The following is a 21883-nucleotide window of genomic DNA, read 5'->3' as shown; positions in this document are numbered from 1 at the left end:
CAACAACAGCAAACAATAATGACAAGAGCAACTACCAACCGCTTGTCCTAGTTGAGGATCTTTACCTCACACACAGCAGTTTATAGGTCATAATGTCAGTGACATTATGTTATGACATTAAGTTTTTTTCTCAATATTATTCTTCACACAGTCAATACCATACCCTCTTTTGTTTGACGGCGTATTAGGGCCACTGTAAAAATATTTTCAATATATGGCCAAAGAGTGTGCAGCCGTCATAGGCTTGTCAGTTCAGAGAAGCACGGGTCTCAGTACCCAAGCGTCGAGGGCAGCCTATAATGAGTGTTACTGTGGTTTGTCTTGTGGTTTGAGTTTGGGAGGAGGTGGCTGTGACGTGGTTCCTGGTTAAAGTTAACTGCTTTATAAAGACTGAAACCAAAGGGCGAGAGTCAAAGCGAGACAGAAAAAAGAAGTAAAATTAGACGTTAGAATGACAGCGAGTTAAAGTAAGAAAATAAAATACACTTATTAGCCATAACATTAAAACCACCTCCTTGTTTCTACAATTACTGTCCATTTCATCAACTCCACTTACCATATAGAAGCACTTTGTAGTTCTACAATTACTGACTGTAGTCCATCTGTTTCTACTCATGCTTTGTTAGCCCCCTTTCATGCTGTTCTTCAATGGTCAGGACCCCCACAGGACCACTACAGAGCAGGTATTATTTGAGTGGTGGCTCATTCTCAGCACTGCAGTGACAATGACATGGTGGTGGTGTGTTAGTGTGTGTTGTGCTGGTACGAGTGGATAAGACACAGCAGTGCTGCTGGAGTTTTTAAACACCTCACTGTCACTGCTGGACGGAGAATAGTCCACCAACCAAAAATATCCAGCCAACAGCGTTCCATGGGCAGGATCCTGTGACCACCAACTCAAACAGCAGCAATAGATGAGTGATCGTCTCTGACTTTACATCTACAAGGTGGACCAACTAGGCAGAAGTGTCTATTAGAGTGGACAGTGAGTGGACACTGTATTTAAAAGCTCCAGCAGCACCCTGTGTATGATCCACTCATACCAGCACAACACACACTAACACACCACCACCATGTCATTGTCACTGCAGTGCTGTGAATCATCTTCCACCTAAATAATACCTACTCTGTGGTGGTCCTGCCCACTGAAGAACAAGGTGAAAGCAGGCTAAAAAGCATGCAGAGTAATAGATGGACTACAGTCAGTAATTGTAGAATTACAAAGTGCTTCTATATGGTAAGTGGAGCTGATAAAATGGACAGTGAGTGTAGAAACATGGAGGTGGTTTTAATGTTATGGCTGATGTATACTGTAGGTAGGCTGTACACATTCACAGCACAATGAAATTAGTTGCTTTACATAAACATGCTCTGGGTCAGTTTACATATAAAACCTCTGGAACAGAGACTGTCAAGGTTCTTGTCCAAGGGCAAAACAGTAGCTACTTGCTGAACTTCTGATTGAGTAGGATTAGTTGACCACTAACCACTGAGACACCACTACCCAACCCAATATAAAAAAAGTTGTTACAATAGAAAACATGTAAATAAAAACCAGATAGGGTTATCTGCAGGTTCTTTTAAAAAGCCAGTTGTAATGAATTGGGAACTGATGTTTGATAATATTGAAGAACACAGAGCAGAAAATCTGAAAACACATTATAATGAAATCTCTTCAGATACATGTGGTTGGTCCTCTTTTGCAAACCTTCCTCATCAGCATACCTCACAACTTTCTAACAGGATGTAAATTAGAGAACTGGGATTGTAATGGAAAACCTTGATTCTGTGCTAATCAAACCATATAGTGTGGATTTGGATATATGTATTCGATGTTTTTGGGCTGTGGGAGGAAACAGGGAGAACATGGACCACTTCACCTTGGAATCAAACCCAGGACCTACTTACTGTAAGGCGACAGTGCCCACTATGCCTATAACAGTTCATTTCACACCAAACTCACAGTGAGTGGCAAAAGCTCTATGCTAGTCTTCCAGTCTTCCATACAGCACAGTTCCAGCCATACGTCCATTTGCATCTTGCACACTCCAACAATTATGTATGTGAGCAAAAGAAGATATCTTTCTTCTGTTCTGTGGTGGATGATTCTGAGCACTGCAGTGACACTGACATGGTGGTGGTGTGTCAGTGTGTGCTGTGCTGGTATGAGTGGATCAGACACAGCAGCGCTGCTGGAGTTTTTAAATACCGTGTCCACTCACTGTCCATTCTGTTAGACACTCCTACCTAGTTGGTCCACCTTGTAAAGTCAGAGACGATCGCTCATCTATTGCTGCTGTTTGAGTTGATCATCTTCTAGACCTTCATCAATGGTCACAGGACGCTGCCCACGGGGTGCTGTTGGCTGGTGGACTATTCTCAGTTCAGCAGTGACAGTGAGGTGTTTAAAAACCCCATCAGCGCTGCTGTGTCTAATCCACTCATACCAGCACAACACACACTAACACACCACCACCATGTCAGTGTCACTGCAGTGCTGAGAATGATCCACCACCTAAATAATACCTGCTCTGTGGTGGTCCTGTGGGGGTCCTGACCATTGAAGAACAGCATGAAAGGGGGTTAAAAAAAGCATGCAGAGAAACAGATGAACTACAGTCAGTAATTGTAGAACTATAAAGTGCCTAAAGTCATACTTCCTCTGTCCTGTGCATGGTAAGTGGAGCTGATAAAATGGATATATATACACACATACTTATTTTTTCTGATACTAGTTTTGCATCTTTACCTACACTCTTGTCAACACCAATCAACCACAGTTGCACATTCTAGAAGAACAAAGAACATTCTGTCCCCATGGCAATGTGTGACACTAAAAAAAGTTTAAGATTGCAATCATACTTCCTCAAAGTCATACTTCCTCTGTCCTGTGCATGTAGGTAAGTAGAGTAAAAGTACAAGACGGTTTTATCTTGTGGGGGGGATTTGAATTTAATTAAAGTATTAAATTAAAGTGTTAAAATATTCAATTCAACATCTGTATAATCTGTATCTGTTTAATATCTCCTCTATTTCTTCATCTTATTTAGCTGCTTAAATGCACGCTTGTATAAAGAAGCTTTATTACTCTTTGCTGAAACGGCTCCTTTGTGGGCGGCACGGTGGCGAAGTGGGTAGCACTGTCGCCTCACAGCAAGAAGGTCCTGGGTTTGATACCCAGGTGGGGCGATCTGGGTCCTTTCTGTGTGTGCATGTTCTCCCCGTGTCTGCGTGGGTTTCCTCTGGGTGCTCCGGTTTCCTCCCACAGTCCAAAGACATGCAAGTGAGGTGAATTGGAGATGCAAAATTGTCCATGATGTAGCCTTGTGAAGTGATGAACCTTGTGTAAAGACAAGAGTAACTACCATTCCTGTCATGAATGTAACCAAAGTGTAAAACAGGAAGTTAAAATCTTAATAATCTTACCCTATCAGTCAGTTTGGTTTCATCATGAAATCATTGTGTATATTTACTTTATTTAATTGTGTAGTTTATTGTCTCTTATTTTGTATTGTTGTTGTTAACTTTTCCTTTAAATGACCTTAACATGTCAGACAAAATTAAGAAATAATATTGTATGGAGAATTATTATTAAATAAATTTGGTTGATTTTAAGGTAACAATTTAAGGTAAGGAACAGTAAAGTAAAATCTTTATGGAGTTTTAATTATGTTAAATAGATTTAAATATCTACAGTTAGATTTTAATTGCTGCTTCATTTTGACTCAAATACTCTTCTACACGATCAAAATCAACCATCATATAGGACATAACAATTAAAATCTTATTTACAAATACAAAATGGTTTGTTAATGAAGTACTAAATATCAAATTACAAAATGTTCAGATCAGCCATAACATTAAAACCACCTCCTTGTTTCTACACTCACTGTCCATTTTATCAGCTCCACTTACCATGTAGAAGCACTTTGTAGTTCTACAATTACTGACTGTAGTCCATCTGTTTCTCTACATACTTTTTAACAACTTTCACCCTGTTCTTCAATGGTCAGGACCACCACAGAACAGGTATTATTTGAGTGGTGGATCATTCTCAGCACTGCAGTGACAATGACATGGTGGTGGTGTGTTAGCGTGTGTTGTGCTGGTATGAGTGGATCAGATGCAGCAGCACTGCTGGAGTTTTTAAATACCGTGTCCACTCACTGTCCACTCTATAAGACACTCCTACCTAGTTGGTCCACCTTGTAGATGTAAAGTCAGAGTCGCTCATCTATTGCTGCTGTTTGAGTTGGTCATCTTTTAGACCTTCATCAGTGGTCACAGGACGCTTCCCACATGGCGCAGTGCTGAGAATGATCACCACCTAAATAATATCTATTCTGTAGTGGTCCTGACCATTGAAGATCAGAGCAAATGGAGGTTAAAAAAGTATGTAGAGAAACAGATGGACTACAGTCAGTAATTGTAGAACTGCAAAGTGCTTCTAGATGGTAAGTGGAGCTGATAAAATGGACAGTGAGTGTAGAAACAAGGAGGTGGTTTTAATGTTATGGCTGATTAGTGTATACTAAACCTCTAAAAGAAGAATTTAGACAAAAGAAGGAAAGATGAACCATGGTAATGCCAAACATGGCTGAATTAAGAAACGTTTTTTACAGCCCTCTGGTTTTTATTGCAGTACAGAGTAGGGCTGGGCGATATATCGAGATTTTTTAAAATATCGCTATATTTTCATATGCGATATAGATGTTGCGTTCCAATTAGATCCGACAGTTCGTTTTTCTCTTCTCCCAGTTTGTCTCTGCACATGTTCACCTTGCCCCGTCTCTCTCCCTCACTGAACACAACTCGCCCCTCCCCACCGCCAATTCTTTCTGCCCTCAGAACACATTTCTGTAAGTAAAACTCCCATGATAGCATGGAGACGGTGGAGGATCTGGTTAGTAAAAAGAATAATAATGGCTCAATTATTTGGAGATGGTTCGGATTCAAAGTGTCAGATGAGCAGCAGAATAATATATTCTGTAGAGAATGCCGAAAACAAGTCCAGACAAAAGGTTCCAGCTCCGTGTACCTTTGATCATTCGTCTTTCACTTCAAATCCCAAAGTTGAAAAACAAGAAAACAAGTCGTTATTCGTTTCAAAAAACAATATTGGAAAACGGAAATAAACATACAAGCGCATACACGTGCTGACATGCACGTATTTTCTTCATATATAAACAGTGTAAATCATGCAAGTGTTGAGAAAGTAATAATAACGTAACGGTGGGTCTCCTGTTGTTCTGACTTGTGTGTTTGTATATTTGACGTACATATATTTGCTCTATCTGTAAAAAACAAACATTATGGGGAAGTGATTTCTGTACTGGATGTTGTACGTGATTGTGTTAGTTTATACTGGACGATCGCCCGACGTCCGAGACGTCATTTATTTATTCATCTTCTATTATAGTATTTCTTGTTGTTGGCCAATAAACATCCAAAAATTTATAAAATTGCATGAACTAACTCTGCAGTAAACAAGGAGCAAACAGCAATTAAACAACAAATAAAGCTGTTAAATAAAGTGTATTAAGCAGAACGCTGATTAAAATGCATTATATGCTGTAATAGTTACACAGTAACATGAACGATTAGTTATGCCTGTATTACAGAATTTATTTATTTAAATGTTAATGTTGTGACGACTGATGTAAAACAATGTATAAAGTCCAAACATGTGAGGGGGGTTTAACGAGAACGCTACTTTTAATGTCATATGAGCACAGCCGGAAACATTTCAGATATCTTCTCTACACACTCGCTCCCTGCGCCCTATAGTGCACTTAACATTCTTAAAGGGCCAGACAATATATTTGTAATTCACATTACACGACAGGTGAGATGTTTGAAAACAACAAACTTTTTCTTAGAATAGCTCTGTTTTTTTTTTAGTAAAAATAGTTCTTGTGTGAAGCTTCCCCAGCATGAATATTAATAAAAGTGCCTGTAAAAAAATTGGAACATGTAGCTTTGTCTCAGAAGTGTCTTTTTGTTATTACCTTATGGGATGAAAAAATATCGAGATATAAATCGTATATCGTCATTCAGCGAAAAAATATCAAGATATTATTTTTGATCCATATCGCCCAGCCCTAGTACAGACTATTGAGGAACTCGCACCATCCCACAGCTGTGCTCCCTCCTTTCAGAGTCCCCCCTCCTCTAGAGGGGCAGGTGTGGCTGTTTCTAAATCATAGTAGAGCATAGGACTGAAATTCAAGCTAGAGTTTGTGACTCACACATCAGATAGTGCAAGATTAGAGAGAATCAGGGAGTCTTGTGCTGAATGAACACCCACTTTTTTTTTATGAGACTGTGACACTGGTAGAGCATTAGTAGATAGATACACTAGTTCCAAAACCCTCTTTATTTAATGAATGCAGCAAATTAGGTTTGGGAATAGAGCTTAATCTGTGGTCAGTATTTCTATTGTGAATCTGTTTTTTTTTCTCTGCTCACCATGAGACGCTTGTATCCCCTGATTCTAGGTGAGTCACATCCTTTTAAATTCTGTCCTGTTTTGCCATTATGTATGAAGCTCACATATACAAGTTTAACATTTAATATCAGATTGATAAAAAATGTGATCTGATTGACTTTGACCGTAGACTGATTGTTGCTGTCATACAGGTTGATTTTATTTTGTTAGAAACTGATGATCTCCTGGGATTCACACACACACGTTTCACAGAATAGAGCAGCATTTCCACAGAGGAAGAGATCTTGTAGAAAAGCAGAAAGCTCAGGGGTACGATTGGGTACAACTTAATCTAGTCAGCCAGAAATCTGAGGCTACAATGAGCATAGACTCACAGAAACAGACATTACCTGGTCTGATAAATCATATTTTCTTGTTACATACAGCTGTTGGGATCAGCATTCAGTATTTTGACATCAGTGCTCTTGTCTGACAGGAGTAGAACCTAAAGTCTTCTGCTCTTGTAGCCTATCTGTCTCATTGCTCACTATGTTGTCAGGTCTGGAATGCTTTTCTGCGTATCACAGAGTAAATATTTAAGTAGCTTACCCTATAACTCAAACCAGACCAATTTTCTCTGTCCTCTCTCATTAATGAGGTGTTTCCAATTGCAGAACTTAATATTCGCTTAAAGTCGCTTAATATTTAGCGTAAGCATTACGTTCTTGATGCGTGTTTGTATTATTTCATGCATAGCGCTGCTGCCACATGAGTGACTGATTGGATAATTACATAAATAAGCAGTTGTACAGGGGTTCCTAATAAATTGACCAGTGAGTTGTATATATAGACTGATTAGCCATAACATTAAAACCACCTCATTGTTCCTATATTGTTTCTTTATCAGCTCCATTTACCATATGTAAGCACTTTGTAGTTCTACAATTACTGACTGTAGTCCATCTGTTACTCTGCATACTTTTTTAACCTGCTTTTTACCCTGTTCTTCAATGGTCAGGACCCCCACAGGACCACCACAGAGCAAGTATTATTTAGGTGGTGGATCATACTCAGCACTGCAGTGATAAGATAGCCTTTTATTATCCCACAGGTATGGTGGCCGAGAAGTGCAAAACAAATTAACATTTTAGAAAACAAAATTACAAAAAAAACAAATTTACAACAAAAACAAAAACAAATTTACAAGAGCTGAAACACTTTTACCAAAAACAAAAACAAATTTACAAGAGCTGAAACACTTTTACCAAAAACAAAAACAAATTTACAAGAGCTGAAACACTTTTACCAAAAACAAAAACAAATTTACAAGAGCTGAAACACTTTTACCAAAAACAAAAACAAATTTACAAGAGCTGAAACACTTTTACCAAAAACAAAAACAAATTTACAAGAGCTGAAACACTTTTACCAATGCCGAAACAAATTTACAAACGGCAGATGTGACGGAAAAGGTAGGAACAATACACAGGAAGTGCTTGCTGTCAATCAAACTGTTTCTCGGGGGTGAAGTGAACGGAGTTTGTGATGGTAATGCTAAACAATGTTTTGTGTAGTTTGTGGAAATCATTTTATCCAGTTTACCTGCTTTTGTTTGTCTCGTGGGAAGTTTTTAGATTGTTTGTGCAGATGTTTAGATGTTGCCTGTGCATCTCTATCGACCGTCCACTCTTCTAAACATCTAAGGAATTCCCACAAGAACAACAAAAGCGGCCAACTGGCTGAAATAATTAACACAAAATGGACAAAACATTGTTTATTAGGGACGGAACATTTGATACCGAGGCTTTGAAGCTTGTTTCACTTTTGTAACACTGGACTCAGTGTATCGGAGCTCGTATTAAACCAGCAGGAATGTGCGGGACTGATTCAAAGCTTTGGTGCTTTTATCTCACTGACTATATAAGAGAGAGTTAAACTAGAGTTACCAACCGTCCCGTAAAATACAGAATCGTTCTTTATTTGGAGACTAAACGCCGGGTTCCGTATTGACACAGGACGCTTTGTTCTGTATTTTTAATCAATGGGAGACAGGGTGGTGTGTATGAAACAGAAGGAAACTGCTGCTACCGTGGGAATTAGAAAGCGTTTAGTTATTATATTAATTAGTGTTCACTTATAGTCTTACTAACGGTGTGTGTGTGCAGGTTATATCAGCATGATAAACTGTTTAATACACCGCTGTATGAGTAGCGCAGTGGGTAGAGTGCGTTGTTTTGCCTAAAATATGGTTCTGATTTATTATTATAAAGAATGAAAATAATAAATGTTAAACACCCTAAATAAAACATTTTGATAGTGTTCTCATGACGGTGTAAGACCCGATATAATTTTTATAGGTGCAACCCTAACCCCCCCTCCTCCCCCGCTCAGGTATTTTCAGCACAATCAGGAAAAAGCTTCAACAGCTTTAATGAGGCTTCATCTGCACATCACTATTGTTTAGCGTTACCATCACAAACTCCGTTCACTTTAATCCTCCCCCCCTCCCCCTCCAGAAACAGTTTGATTGACAGCATGTAAGCAACAAGCACTTCCTGTGTATTCTTCCTACCCTTTCCGTCACATCTGCCGTTTGTAAATTTGTTTCGGCATTGGTAAAAGTGTTTCAGCTCTTGTAAATTTGTTTTTGTTTTTGGTAAAAGTGTTTCAGCTCTTGTAAATTTGTTTTTGTTTTTGGTAAAAGTGTTTCAGCTCTTGTAAATTTGTTTTTGTTTTTGGTAAAAGTGTTTCAGCTCTTGTAAATTTGTTTTTGTTTTTGGTAAAAGTGTTTCAGCTCTTGTAAATTTGTTTTTGTTTTTGGTAAAAGTGTTTCAGCTCTTGTAAATTTGTTTTTGTTTTTGGTAAAAGTGTTTCAGCTCTTGCAAATTAGTTTTTGTTTTTGGTAAAAGTGTTTCAGCTCTTGTAAATTTGTTTTTGGTAAAAGTGTTTCAGCTCTTGTAAATGTGTTTTTGTTTTTGTTGTAAATTTTTTTTTTTTTTTTTTTTTTTTTTTGTAATTTGTAATTTTCTAAAATGTTAATTTGTTTTGCACTCCTCAGCCATCGTACACAGGGGGAAATTTGTACTGTTACAGCAGCTTTCAAAGATATACAGATATAAAAAGTTTTATATATATTAACAGACAAAATGTAAGCATATCATATATAAAAAGTATTAAAAAATATATAAAAAATTACAAGGGGTGTATAAAAAAGATATATAAAAAAAATACAAATTCCAAAAGAAACAGTCTTTGAAAACCAGAAAACATATATTGCCCTGTTTTATTAATGGCAAGCCGTAGCCTAGTGGTTAAGGTACTGGACTAGTAAACAGAAGGTCGCTGGTTCAAGCCAGGTTGCTGGCGTTGGGCCCTTGAGCAAGGCCCTTAACCCTCAATTGCTAAGACTGTATAGTGTAACTATAATGTAAGTCGCTTTGGATAAAGGTGTCTGCTAAATGCTGAAAGTGTAAAATGTAAATGTAATGAACTGCACATAGTCTGACAAGTGTTACACATGATTAGAAAATGTATTGCACATCGAATAGTACAGAATATGACAAGTATTGCACATAATTAAAAAAAATTTATTGCACGTTGTTTAGGTTTAATATGAGTTATTGTGATGGTGATTGTCTGCATTTGGGGTGGTGCTAGTTATGTAGCCGTACAGCAGAAGGAAGAAAGGAGATGCGCTTTTAAGCAATGTGGGTGAAGAAGCCTGTTGCTAAAGCATGTCTCATGCAGTGGGTGAAAGGCGTTCTACTTTAAGGATGAAAGCTTGGCCATCATCCTTCTCTCCCTAACTGCCTCCACTGGGTCCAGGGCGCAGCCCAGGACTGAACTCGCCTTTCTGTCCCCTATCTATCCCATTCTGAACTTGCCACCACTGAGTCATAGATAGAGTTTAGAAAGGCCCCCTGTATACCAAAAGACCGGAGCCTCCTCAACAATGAAGTCTGCTCTGGTTCTTCTTGTACAAGGCCTGTGTGTTGCTAGTCCAGTCCAGTTCATTGTTAAGGTGAACACTCAGGTACCTATAGGAGCTGACGATCATCAAAGAGCATTGATGCTTTGGAGTGGTCAACGTTCTGACTAAAACCCAATAGAGACGCTGTGATCAGACCTGAAACAAACAATCCATACAATCATTTTATATGATTTTAAAAAAGGAGCTAAAATGCCTCCACAGCAATGTAAAAACTTATATAATTACAACCCCAAATCAGAAAAAGTTGGGACAGTATGGGAGATAAAATAAATATGCAGTGTTCCTTACATTTACTTTGACTTTTATTTGATTGCAGACAGTTTGAACCCAAGATATTGTATGTTTAAAGTTCCTTTTTGTAATATCATGTTTTGTTTATTAATTTTTAATTTGATGGGATGAAAATGCAATAACAGATAACAAACGTTAAATGTAAAATGACTTTTCAACCCTTCTGTAGCTACTAGTAAAGAAATAATTTGCAAATTTAACCAAATATATTTTTGCTGCAGTTCTTTTGTATTCCAAGCTGAATGAAGGAGCAAAACCTGAAGATTGTCTAACAGGAACCAGAGCAACAACAAACGGATGTGAAGGTACAGATGTGCATCTGCATACTTTTTTAATATAAATGTATACACGTCCTAAAAAATACAATAGCCTTCATGTTATCTGCTGCCTAAATAATATAGTATGTTTCTCCAATGAGCACCAGTGATTAGAACCAGTGGTATGTGGACAATATTATGGCCAAAAACAACAGTGTTTAAACAGCAGCTTGTTAGGCATCCTGTTTCAAAACCATCATTTATTTATATGAAGTTGTCTCTACTAGATCACTGGGGGTGGGGAAAATTCATTGAAGGGGAGCGTACGGCCATTCTAAAACATTCCTGCAATATCAGCAACTGATGAATCTATTTCAATAACCCCCCAAGTAGACCTGGCTTGCAAGTGATGTTCCAGTTCATTCCATAGGTTTTGAGTTTCTTCATACCAATTGCATCAAATTGCATCTTAACAGACCTTGCTTGTGTGCAGGGGTGTAGTTATACTGGAACGGAAAAGGGTCTACCCCAAACTAATGCCACAATGTTTACATTACATTTTTAGCATTTAGCAGACACTTTTATCCAAGTGACTTACAGTACTGTAACAGTATACAGTCTAAGCAATTGAAAGTAAAGGGCCTCAAGGGCTCGACAGTGGCAACCTGGCAATGATGGGGCTTGAACCAGCAACCTTTTAATTACTAGTCTAGTATCTTAACCACTAGGCCACTAGATATTTAATTTCTTATAAACTTTATCCTATACATATTTTACAGGTTGAACACAATCTTGTAGTAAATAGTAGATGTTTATTTGATCCTAGCAATTTTAAAGGAAAAATCTTATCAGTGTGGCATTTAAAGAGTATATCAATATTTTATAAGTGTTTTGTGTTTTTAAACAGATGAGAATGAGTGTGAATTTGGTAACAGATGTGGTTCTAATGCAAACTGCTACAACACAAATGGTAGCTTCTATTGTCTGTGTGAACCGGGGCACAGAACAAGATCAAAGAAGGTTAATTTTACAGAAGGGCAATGCAAAGGTCCGTGTATTCATTAGATAGAATTTTAAATGATTTTAAATTTAAATTAATTTTAAATTAATACTCTTCTTTTGTTCTCACAGATATCAATGAGTGTTTGGGGGACCATCAAATCTGTGGTGAAAACACTGTGTGCAATAACACCATAGGTTCTTTTACCTGCACCTGTGCTGCAGGGTTTGTTTCCAGCAATGGACAGAAGTGGTTAGATGTATCCCAAAATGTTAGATGCATAGGTAAGGTGTGAATGATAAAATGGTAACCAGTTTCATTTGAGTTCACATGTGTCTTATACTCTCATAGTCTTAACCAGATCTTGTAGAAAAGACCAGTCTATGGTTAAAAGTGGTGCAATTAATTGTTTACACATGATTTTCCTTCAGCGTCACAATGTGCATTCTATAGCATCTTAATTGAGGAGGGGCCCAATTTCTTCTTTTCACCTGTCAGGGGTGGGGTCTTACAGAGTGCGATTTTATGCTATATTTCATGCACAGAGTTCTGCTCTGCTCTCCATCCGTAATCAGCCACCACAATGTTCGTGCTTCAGTTGGTACCTCCAGCTGTACCTCCTCCTTCAGAGACTCAACCAATGTTGTGTCTATGTAGGTGCCTGGCTGGAAAGCAGAGCTGAGATTTGAACTCGAGAGCTTGAGATCTCTGCAGTGATGGGCAAGTGTGTTTTTTACTGCTGCATCATCCAAGCACCACCCAAGCACCACAAAATAACCATATTTTGAACACTGCCTTTTAACATGTATTTTGGATTTAATAATATTACATACAGTATATCACATGGCCAAATGTGTTAAACATCCTTGTTCAAAACCATGGGCATAAATACAATCTTTGCAGCTTCAACAACCTTTAGTTCTCTGGAAATCTTTCGTTGAGATTTTGGAGTGTGTCTGTGGAAATACTTTGCATATTCAGACAGTAGAGGTAAGGTCAGACACTTTTGTTAAATAATATGGCCTGGCTTGCTTTCCCTTCCAGTTCAAAGGTATTAATTTGGGCACATGAGCACAGACACGCTGGAAAGGTAAAGTGCTTCCTGAAAATGGTTGAGCATTAAATATTTTATAAATTTCTTTTTATACACCTGTTAGCAACAGGTGTGGCTAAAACACCTGGACACCTACTGTAGCTGTGTCAGTTAACACATACTGTAAAATCCTGTGTGCTAATTCACTCACTTTCTTAACCGCTTATCCAATCAAGGTCGCATGGGGTGCTGGAGCCTATCCCAGTTTTTCAGTGGGTGCAAGGCACACAGTAACACCCTGGACGAGGCGCCAGTCCATTGCAGGGCAGACACACACACACACACACACACATACACACACACACAGACACACACACACACACACATCCATTTACCTATAGGGAAATTCAGTGTCTCCAATTAATCTGACTGCATGTTTTTGAACTGTGGGAGCTGTGAGAAACCTGTAGGAAACCCACGCAGACACAGGGAGATTCAAACTCCACACAGAAAGGACCTGGACTGCCCCGTATGGGGATCGAACCCAGGACCTTCTTGCTGTGAGGCGACAGTGCTACCCACTGAGCCACCATGCCCCAAAGTGCTAATTTTACTTCTTTATTTTACTTATTAACTCTTCTCATGCTAAAACATACTATTAATTGTTTAGCTGGGTTTGTAATTTGACTATTTAAAATTAAACTTTCATGTGCTATTTCTGTTATTTAGTCTACACAAAGTGATCAGTCACCTATTAAAACTATTTATTTTGAAGATTAATTGTGACTTTCAGGTTTCTTAGCTACACCTACTGCTGATAGGTGTTTAAAATTATATTAAATACACTTTAAGGTTCATTTTAATTGATGGTATTTAGCAGACATTTTTGTCAGCAATTGTGATTGATACAATGCAAGCAATTGAGGGTCTTGCTTAGCATCCTTACAGTGGTAACAGTGGCAGTGGTGAGGCTTGAACCAGCAACCTTCTGATTGCTAGTGTAGCACCTTAACCACTGAGCTACCACTGCTCTGCTTCCAGCTTTGTGGCAACAGTTTGGCACCTCTGGCAGCAAGCTATTTTGACTAAATTCCCACAAACTTCAACAGACACACTTTAGTATATTGTGGAAAGCCTTTCCAGAATAGTAGATCCTCTCACAGCCTGTTATAACTTATTCCTAATGCTACTGATTCTGAAAGCGATCTTCAAACTGTGTTGTGTTATGTGATTTTGAGTTCAGAGGTAAATGAGATGTTTACAGTATTCATAAGGAGAAAATGAACCTAGAATTTTACTGCTGTTTTTATTTTCATGTAGACATCGATGAGTGTAAGAACCGAAGCCTCTGTGGAAACAATTCTGAGTGTAATAACACCCCTGGTTCTTATTACTGCACTTGTGATCCCGGTTTTTTGCCCAGCAACAAAAAAGAGACCTTTAATGCAAGCCAAAGAGTTACAGTGTATCACAAAAGTGAGTACACCCCTCACATTTCTGCAAATATTTTATTATATCTTTTCATGGGACAACACTATAGAAATAAAACTTGGATATAACTTAGAGTAGTCAGTGTACAACTTGTATAGCAGTGTAGATTTACTGTCTTCTGAAAATAACTCAACACACAGCCATTAATGTCTAAATAGCTGGCAACATAAGTGAGTACACCCCACAGTGAACATGTCCAAATTGTGCCCAAAGTGTCAATATTTTGTGTGACCACCATTATTATCCAGCACTGCCTTAACCCTCCTGGGCATGGAATTCACCAGAGCTGCACAGGTTGCTACTGGAATCCTCTTCCACTCCTCCATGATGACATCACGGAGCTGGTGGATGTTAGACACCTTGAACTGCTCCACCTTCCACTTGAGGATGTGCCACAGGTGCTCAATTGAGTTTAGTCCATCACCTTTACCTTCAGCTTCCTCAGCAAGGCAGTTGTCATCTTGGAGGTTGTGTTTGGGGTCGTTATCCTGTTGGAAAACTGCCATGAGGCCCAATTTTTCGAAGGGAGGTGATCATGCTCTGTTTCAGAATGTCACAGTACATGTTGGAATTCATGTTTCCTTCAATGAACTGCAGCTCCCCAGTGCCAGCAACACTCATGCAGCCCAAGACCATGATGCTACCACCACCATGCTTGACTGTAGGCAAGATACAGTTGTCTTGGTACTTCTCACCAGGGCAGTAAATCTACACTGCTATACAAGCTGTACACTGACTACTCTAAGTTATATCCAAGTTTCATGTCTATAGTGTTGTCCCATGAAAAGATATAATGAAATATTTGCAGAAATGTGAGGGGTGTACTCACTTTTGTGATACACTGTACATGCACAGGTGAGGAGTGAATTACATGTGGGAAAGAAACAAAGTTTAGTTCAGTGTTTGCTGTCACACTTAAAGCCAAAATATTGATTTTAATGTACAGTCCAAAATTATTGACTCTCCTGGTAAAGATAAGTATAGGAAAATCACGTCTCTTTTATCAAAACCACATATTCCACAATTTTTGTCAGCCTTTTTTTAAGTTCATCAGTGTCTTCAAGCACTAAGCCATAAGTTCTTGTTTGTGGTCTATACATGAGAAAAAGACAGAGATGTTTAATTTTCTCACTAATTCTCCAACATGGGAAAGATGAGAACACAATAAACAATAAATAGAGAAAACGTGTGTTCACCTTCATAAGTGAGGGAATAAATATAATGAAAATTAAACACATGAAAATGCCCATATCTACAATTTGGACATTATTAAAAAAAATTTAGTTAACTTGAACTGTGACAAACTTGCCCAGACAAGGACCCAAGTCTCCAAAACTACTCTCAGATACCACCTTCATGCCAACAGATTATCTGGTATGCTTTTCTGTGATCTAACCACAAATGTAAGTGTGTGGAGTTTGCTAAACCCTACTAGAACTTTGACTGATATCAGGTTCTATGTTGGATAAGATGGCCTGGCTCAGAATTAAGTTTTAGCTTATCCCAAAGCTGTTCAGTAGGGTTAAGGTCAGGGCTCTGTTCTGGCCACTGGAGTTCCTTCAATCCAAACTGGTCAAGCCATGTCTTTATGACTTTGCTTTGGGTGCAGGGACACAGTCATGCTGGAACTGAAAATGACATTTCCCAAACTGTTGACACAAAGTATATAAATTATTGTATTGTATTTTATTCACCTGTTAGCAATGTTGGTGGCATGGTGGCTTGGTGGATAGCACTGTCACCACACAGCAAGAAGGTCCTAGGTTTGATTCCCAGGTGGAATGTTCTGGGTCCTTTCTGCATGGGTTTTCTCCAAGAGCTCTAGTTTCCTCCCACAGTTCAAAGACATGCAGTTAGGTTAATTGAAGCTATAAAATTGCCCCTAGATTTGTGTGTATGTGTGTTTGGACTGGTAACCTGCCCAAGGTGTTTCCTACCTCTCGCCCAGTGAATTGTACCCACCAAGACCTTGAATTGGATAAAGCAGTCACAAAACAGACAATGAATGAATGTTAACAGTGTGTGTGACTAAAACAGCTAGACTTACGTTTACCCATAACGTAAATATTCAGAATGCTTTTTAATAGAAATTCTGGGGTTATTTTTGTGACATTACATTAAGTGCACTGCCATGACCTTGAAGCTAATCATTTTACACAGCCACTTCAATAGTTAATGCATGCTTCAATATCTCATATGTCTTCTATCTTGTCTTCTTCTTTTATGGCAGACATCGATGAGTGTTTGGAAGATAATATCTGTGGTCATAATGCTAAGTGCCATAACACCCCTGGTTCCAGTTACTGCACTTGTAATTTGGGTTTTAGGCCAAGCAATGGACAGAAGCAGTTTGATGTATTTGAAAGTGTTACATGTGAAGGTGAGGTGTGTGTAAGCTTTTACACATTTAAAACTGATGTTATAGAGTTTGTTTTTAGTGTTAATTATAACTATAACTATACAGCATATACACTATATTGCCACCTGAATGTGGACACCCCTCCCAACTGTTGAGTTCTGTTTTGTTTTTTTGCCTTACCCATTGCTAAAAGGCATTTAATATTAATTATATAAATACATTTTATGCTTTCCTTTACATTATTGGCATTGAAAATATGCTGTTATCAAAGAATTTCCACAAATAGAAGGGTAAATGAGATGTATGTAGTATTCATAAGGAGAAAATGAACATATAATTTTACTGGTGTTTTTATTTTATTGTAGACATCAATGAGTGTAAGAACCAAAGCCTCTGTGGAAACAATTCTGAGTGTAATAACACCCCTGGTTCTTATTTCTGCATGTGCACTTCTGGTTTTGTGCCCAGCAACAAAGAGGACATTTTAAATGCAAGACAAGGAGTTACATGCACAGGTGAGGAGTGAATTACAGTAATTTAGGACAAAAACAAAGTTTAGACCATGTGTTTACTGTCACACTTGTGTCTGTTTAGGTCAAAACATTTATTTTAAGGGACATGTACAGTCCACAATTATTGACACCCCTGGTAAAGATGAGTATAAGAAAATCACTTCTCTTTTATCAAAACCACATGTTCCACAATTATTGTCAGCCCTTCTTTAATTTCATCAGTGTCTTCAAGCACTAAGTCATAAGTTCCTGTTTGTGGTCTATAAATAAGAAGACACAGATGTTTAATTTTCTCACTAATTCTTTAGCATGGGAAAGACTAGAACACAATATAAATATGAAAACATGTTTCATTTCCCCAAGTGACATAGTGCACGGAAGGTCACTGAAAAGAAGAACCAAGAAAACACAGTTTGCCATGGTGAATATATGATTAAATACAACTAGTCCAGGTCTAAATTCATATATATGAATAAATAAAATGTGTCCTAGTGACGGTTCTAGTGCACTAGATCTCTAATAGTATACTGTGAGATTCACAATGATTGGCTTGGCCACGGGTTGGATTGCCATCAGGGATTCCTCATAACTGCTCAAATGACGATCTCTGCTGGCTGTTCGATGGCGCCTGCACAGAGATGAGGAATAATGGAGATCAGTGTATGAGTACATGACACTGATGCCCATAGGAACTTGCTGTGTGCAGGTGAAAAAAGAAGCTACTGCACATGTATTGGAGGTGTGTGTTAGTCACGGCTCTCCTAAGTCAGGAATGGAGATCGGCAGCAGTGGTGAAAGCAAAATGCCATAAGGTGATTGGATATAACTAACTTGTAAGGAAAAATGGGAGGAACATGCTTTAAAAAAACGTATTTACAAAGTACAAAACAGCAGCCTAAAGTAAGCATCGTACCAAGCATTCTATATAGATATATACCTTTATAATAGGGGATGAAAAGTAAATTGTTAATGCATACCGGAAGGACAGTTTCACTGCAGTTTTGTTTTTGCTTAAATGTATAAATTAACAGGCATGTCCCACTGACACAGCTGTGCTTTTTGCTAAGGGAAGAACAGGTTGCTTAAACAGCTTGCAATAATGTTGAATAGGCTAGGTATTATAAAAGACCTAAAAAACAGTTCAAGCAGAAATTTGGAGTTAAACACTAAATCTTGTTATGTTCAATGGGTAAATTAAAGCTTAAATAATGAACATCTTAACATCAGTCAGTTTGCCCTCACAAATAACTTTAAACATGGAGAGAGATCAGCTTTACCATTAATAATAAAATTAAGTATAGCCTTCACAGTAACAATTTAATTCAGTCTTCATCAGATAGCATTTTACTGCGTTGCTTTGGGGAGCAGTGAGAAAATCTTTCGCCCTAAGCCGGATTCGAACCTAGGGTGGAAAAATACTCACGATATGCTCTGCCCACCCATTTTTTTGTATTTTTTATCATTAATACATTTAGTATAGCTATGTTTGGCTCGTTAAATTAACTTAATAAACGGATAGTTCTGGTCTTAAAATCTGATTGGCTGAGCCGCGTTCGAAGCCGTTGTAAAATTCCCGATATAAGCGCACCTATGACCACCTCACATCATTCCATATTAATACGCCACTGTAAAGAAAAAGTACAAACTTGGTTGAACACTATTTTAACTCATGTACTATACATGGAAATGTCCAGATTAATATAAACAGTAATCCTAACCATTAGTCCAAGAAATAGTTTAAAAGTGTTTGTGGAGGAATGTTTATTGCGAATGTTATGTTCGCCCTCATGTTGCCGCTTTGTGTCGTGCCGAAACATCCTTCCCTGTAATAAAATCGCAGTAACGCACAGTCTCGCACAGTAACGCAGTCTCTCGTGGCGTATTGCTTTAATCTAGCCAGCTATATATAAATATGGTAGCAAAAAGCTATCAAAAATAATTTTAAATATACATCTAAAGGTAACTTACACTGATATTATGAATACGATATAAACCATCGAACAATATAGCCAAGTTATATTACAAACATAATATTTTAGAACGATTACATGTAGTTACCTATGCCTACAGCTGTATGGAGCTAGTGGTCCATCTTGTTTGAGTAAGGGGAGTGATGTATCTAAAAGGTTACATTTAGTGCCCTCTTCCTGGCAGTTGACAATATTATAAAAAATGTTTACAGTCATTGGCCGGCATAAATTAATCCTGAAAACATGTTTACAAAGACAAAGCACATTATCATGCCTAAAGCACATATTTACATATTTACAAGTCTTTATGGATTTCCTTGATTGAATGATTGAACTAATTAAGTATTTACATTTCTGCAGTGACTTTTTGTGCACTCACGAGTCCAGCTAACTCAGCCACCCTCTGTTATTTGGCCTACACTGATCTTGGTAAGATTTGGTTTGCAAAAGCTGCTTTTATCAACATACAGTTTGAAAGACATTTTCAAGATTTTCAAGATTAATTAGGGATAATGTATGCAAGCACTGTACACTCACTGTAAAATGTTATCATCGAAAAAAGCACATTATCATGTCTAAAGCACACATTTCCAAGTATGTGCTTATGTTCTTTAGCCTACTAAAGGCACTGTTTCTTCTGCTCTAGCACTGTTCTGGATTGTGCTTGTAGTGATGCCACTCCTGCTGCCAGAGTAAACCAATGAGCCATTAATCACCAGGTAAACATATTTAAACCAAAGTTCCTTTTTTTCTTATTCACAGACATCCCAAGTTGCAAAAACTCATTTCAGGGAGGTACCCCCAGACCCGGACCTCGAGCCCGACCCCCCAAGCACAAAAAAAAAAAAAAAGCTAAAAAACCTCTCGCACACACCAAAGGATATGGGTGATAACAGAACTTTTAGGAGCTGCTAACTGAGCTACTAAGCTAACTGTTTGCGTCACAAACACATTAATGTGTACTACATAGTGCACTAGATAATGTGAAAGATAATAGATTTATGTTCCTTACTTAGTGCACTAGATAGTGTACTAGATAATAGACTTATGTTTCTTACATAATGGTTTAGGTAGTGTATTAGTTAACGGATTTAGGTTCCCTCATAGTGCACTAAATTGTATATCAAATAATGGATTTATGTTCCCTGCACTAGATAGTATTTTAGATATGAATTTATGTTCACTACATAGTGCACTAGATAGTGAATTAGACAATTGGGTTATGTTCCCTACACAGTGCACTAGATTGTATATCAGATCACAGATTTATGTTCCCTACATAGTGCACTAGATAGTGTATTAGATAACGCATTCATGTTCACTGCATAGTGCACTAGAAAGTATACCTAGATGATGATTTGTGTTCCTTACATAGTGCACTAGATAGTGTATTACATAATTAATTATGTTCCCTAAATAGTGCACTAAATTGTATATCAGATAACAGATTTATGTTCCCTACATAGTGCACTAGACAGTATATTAGACAATTGATTTATGTTCCCTACACAGTGCGCTAGATTGTATATCAAATAACGGATTTAATACACGATTGGTAAAAAATGTCTGTGTCACCTGCGTGCACGCGTGTGTGTGCGCTCTTGGCCGCTCGTTCTAGATTCCGGGAGATTTTATCTGATTTGCGGGCATCAGGGAGCCGCTATGTATATGCGGGAGACTCCCGGAACTTCCGGGAGACTTGGGACGTCTATATTCAACATTTCTTTCCCATCATTAAGTGGAACTGAAAAAACTGAATAAAATGAATAAGATTCACATTGATAAGTAAAAATAGCGTTAAATTCGGTTTTTGTTTTCATTCCAGAATTACAGTCCAGTGTCAGGAGACAAGAGGCAGGAGATCAGCAGTAAATTATGGCAAGACAAAACATTTTTTTTTTGGCAAACTTATAATAAATAAAAATACTTGAAAAAATATTAAAAAATTTGTTTTGGTGTACATTTTTTTTCTGTTACTGTTTTAATTGTACAACTACTAATAATAATGTAGCAGGTGGTTAAGTGCTGGTTTATTGCTGGCAGTCATGGCTGGGATCCAGGTAGCCGTATACATTCATTTTGACACCAGGCCAGATCCAGCTGCCGGATGTGGGCCGACACAAAAAGTTCTGGCATGACGGATATGGCCCAGAACTGGGCCATACATTTTTTGCTAGCTGGGCAGTGACATTATGTTATTTTTTCTCAATATTATTCTCTACACAGTCAATACCTTACCCTCTTTTGTACAACGGTGTAGGCCACTGTAAAAAATATTTTCAAGTTTTGATTAAGAGAATAAAGTCGTATTAGTTTTGATTTCGAGATTAAAGTAAAAATATTATGAGAATAAATTCGAAATTATTTTGAGATTAAAGTCGAAATGATTATAAGGATATTATGGGAATAAAAATGAAATGATTATAAGAATAAAGTCGAAATATTATGGCCAAAGAGTGTGCAGCCATCACAGGCTTTTAAGTTCAGAGATGCACGGGTCTCAGTACCTGGATCGGCACCCAAGCACCGAGGGCAGCCTATAATGAGTGTTA

At 38.0% G+C, this 21883-nt stretch overlaps 1 long non-coding RNA gene across 1 annotated transcript; it reads left to right on the top strand.

The window, feature by feature from the left end:
- The first annotated feature begins 16738 nt into the window (after window positions 1-16738).
- On the top strand, window positions 16739-21240 carry LOC134333531 (uncharacterized). Its single transcript, XR_010015391.1, has 5 exons — window positions 16739-16870; window positions 17215-17364; window positions 19692-19760; window positions 19978-20050; window positions 21157-21240. It is a non-coding gene; the product is annotated as an uncharacterized LOC134333531 (long non-coding RNA).
- Window positions 21241-21883: the final 643 nt, after the last annotated feature.

The sequence above is a fragment of the Trichomycterus rosablanca genome, chromosome 2 (genome assembly GCF_030014385.1).
Source record: "Trichomycterus rosablanca isolate fTriRos1 chromosome 2, fTriRos1.hap1, whole genome shotgun sequence".
Classification (NCBI taxonomy): Eukaryota; Metazoa; Chordata; class Actinopteri; order Siluriformes; family Trichomycteridae; genus Trichomycterus; species Trichomycterus rosablanca.
Note: the sequence above shows the minus strand (reverse complement) of the source record. Positions and strands in the feature narration are given on the sequence as shown.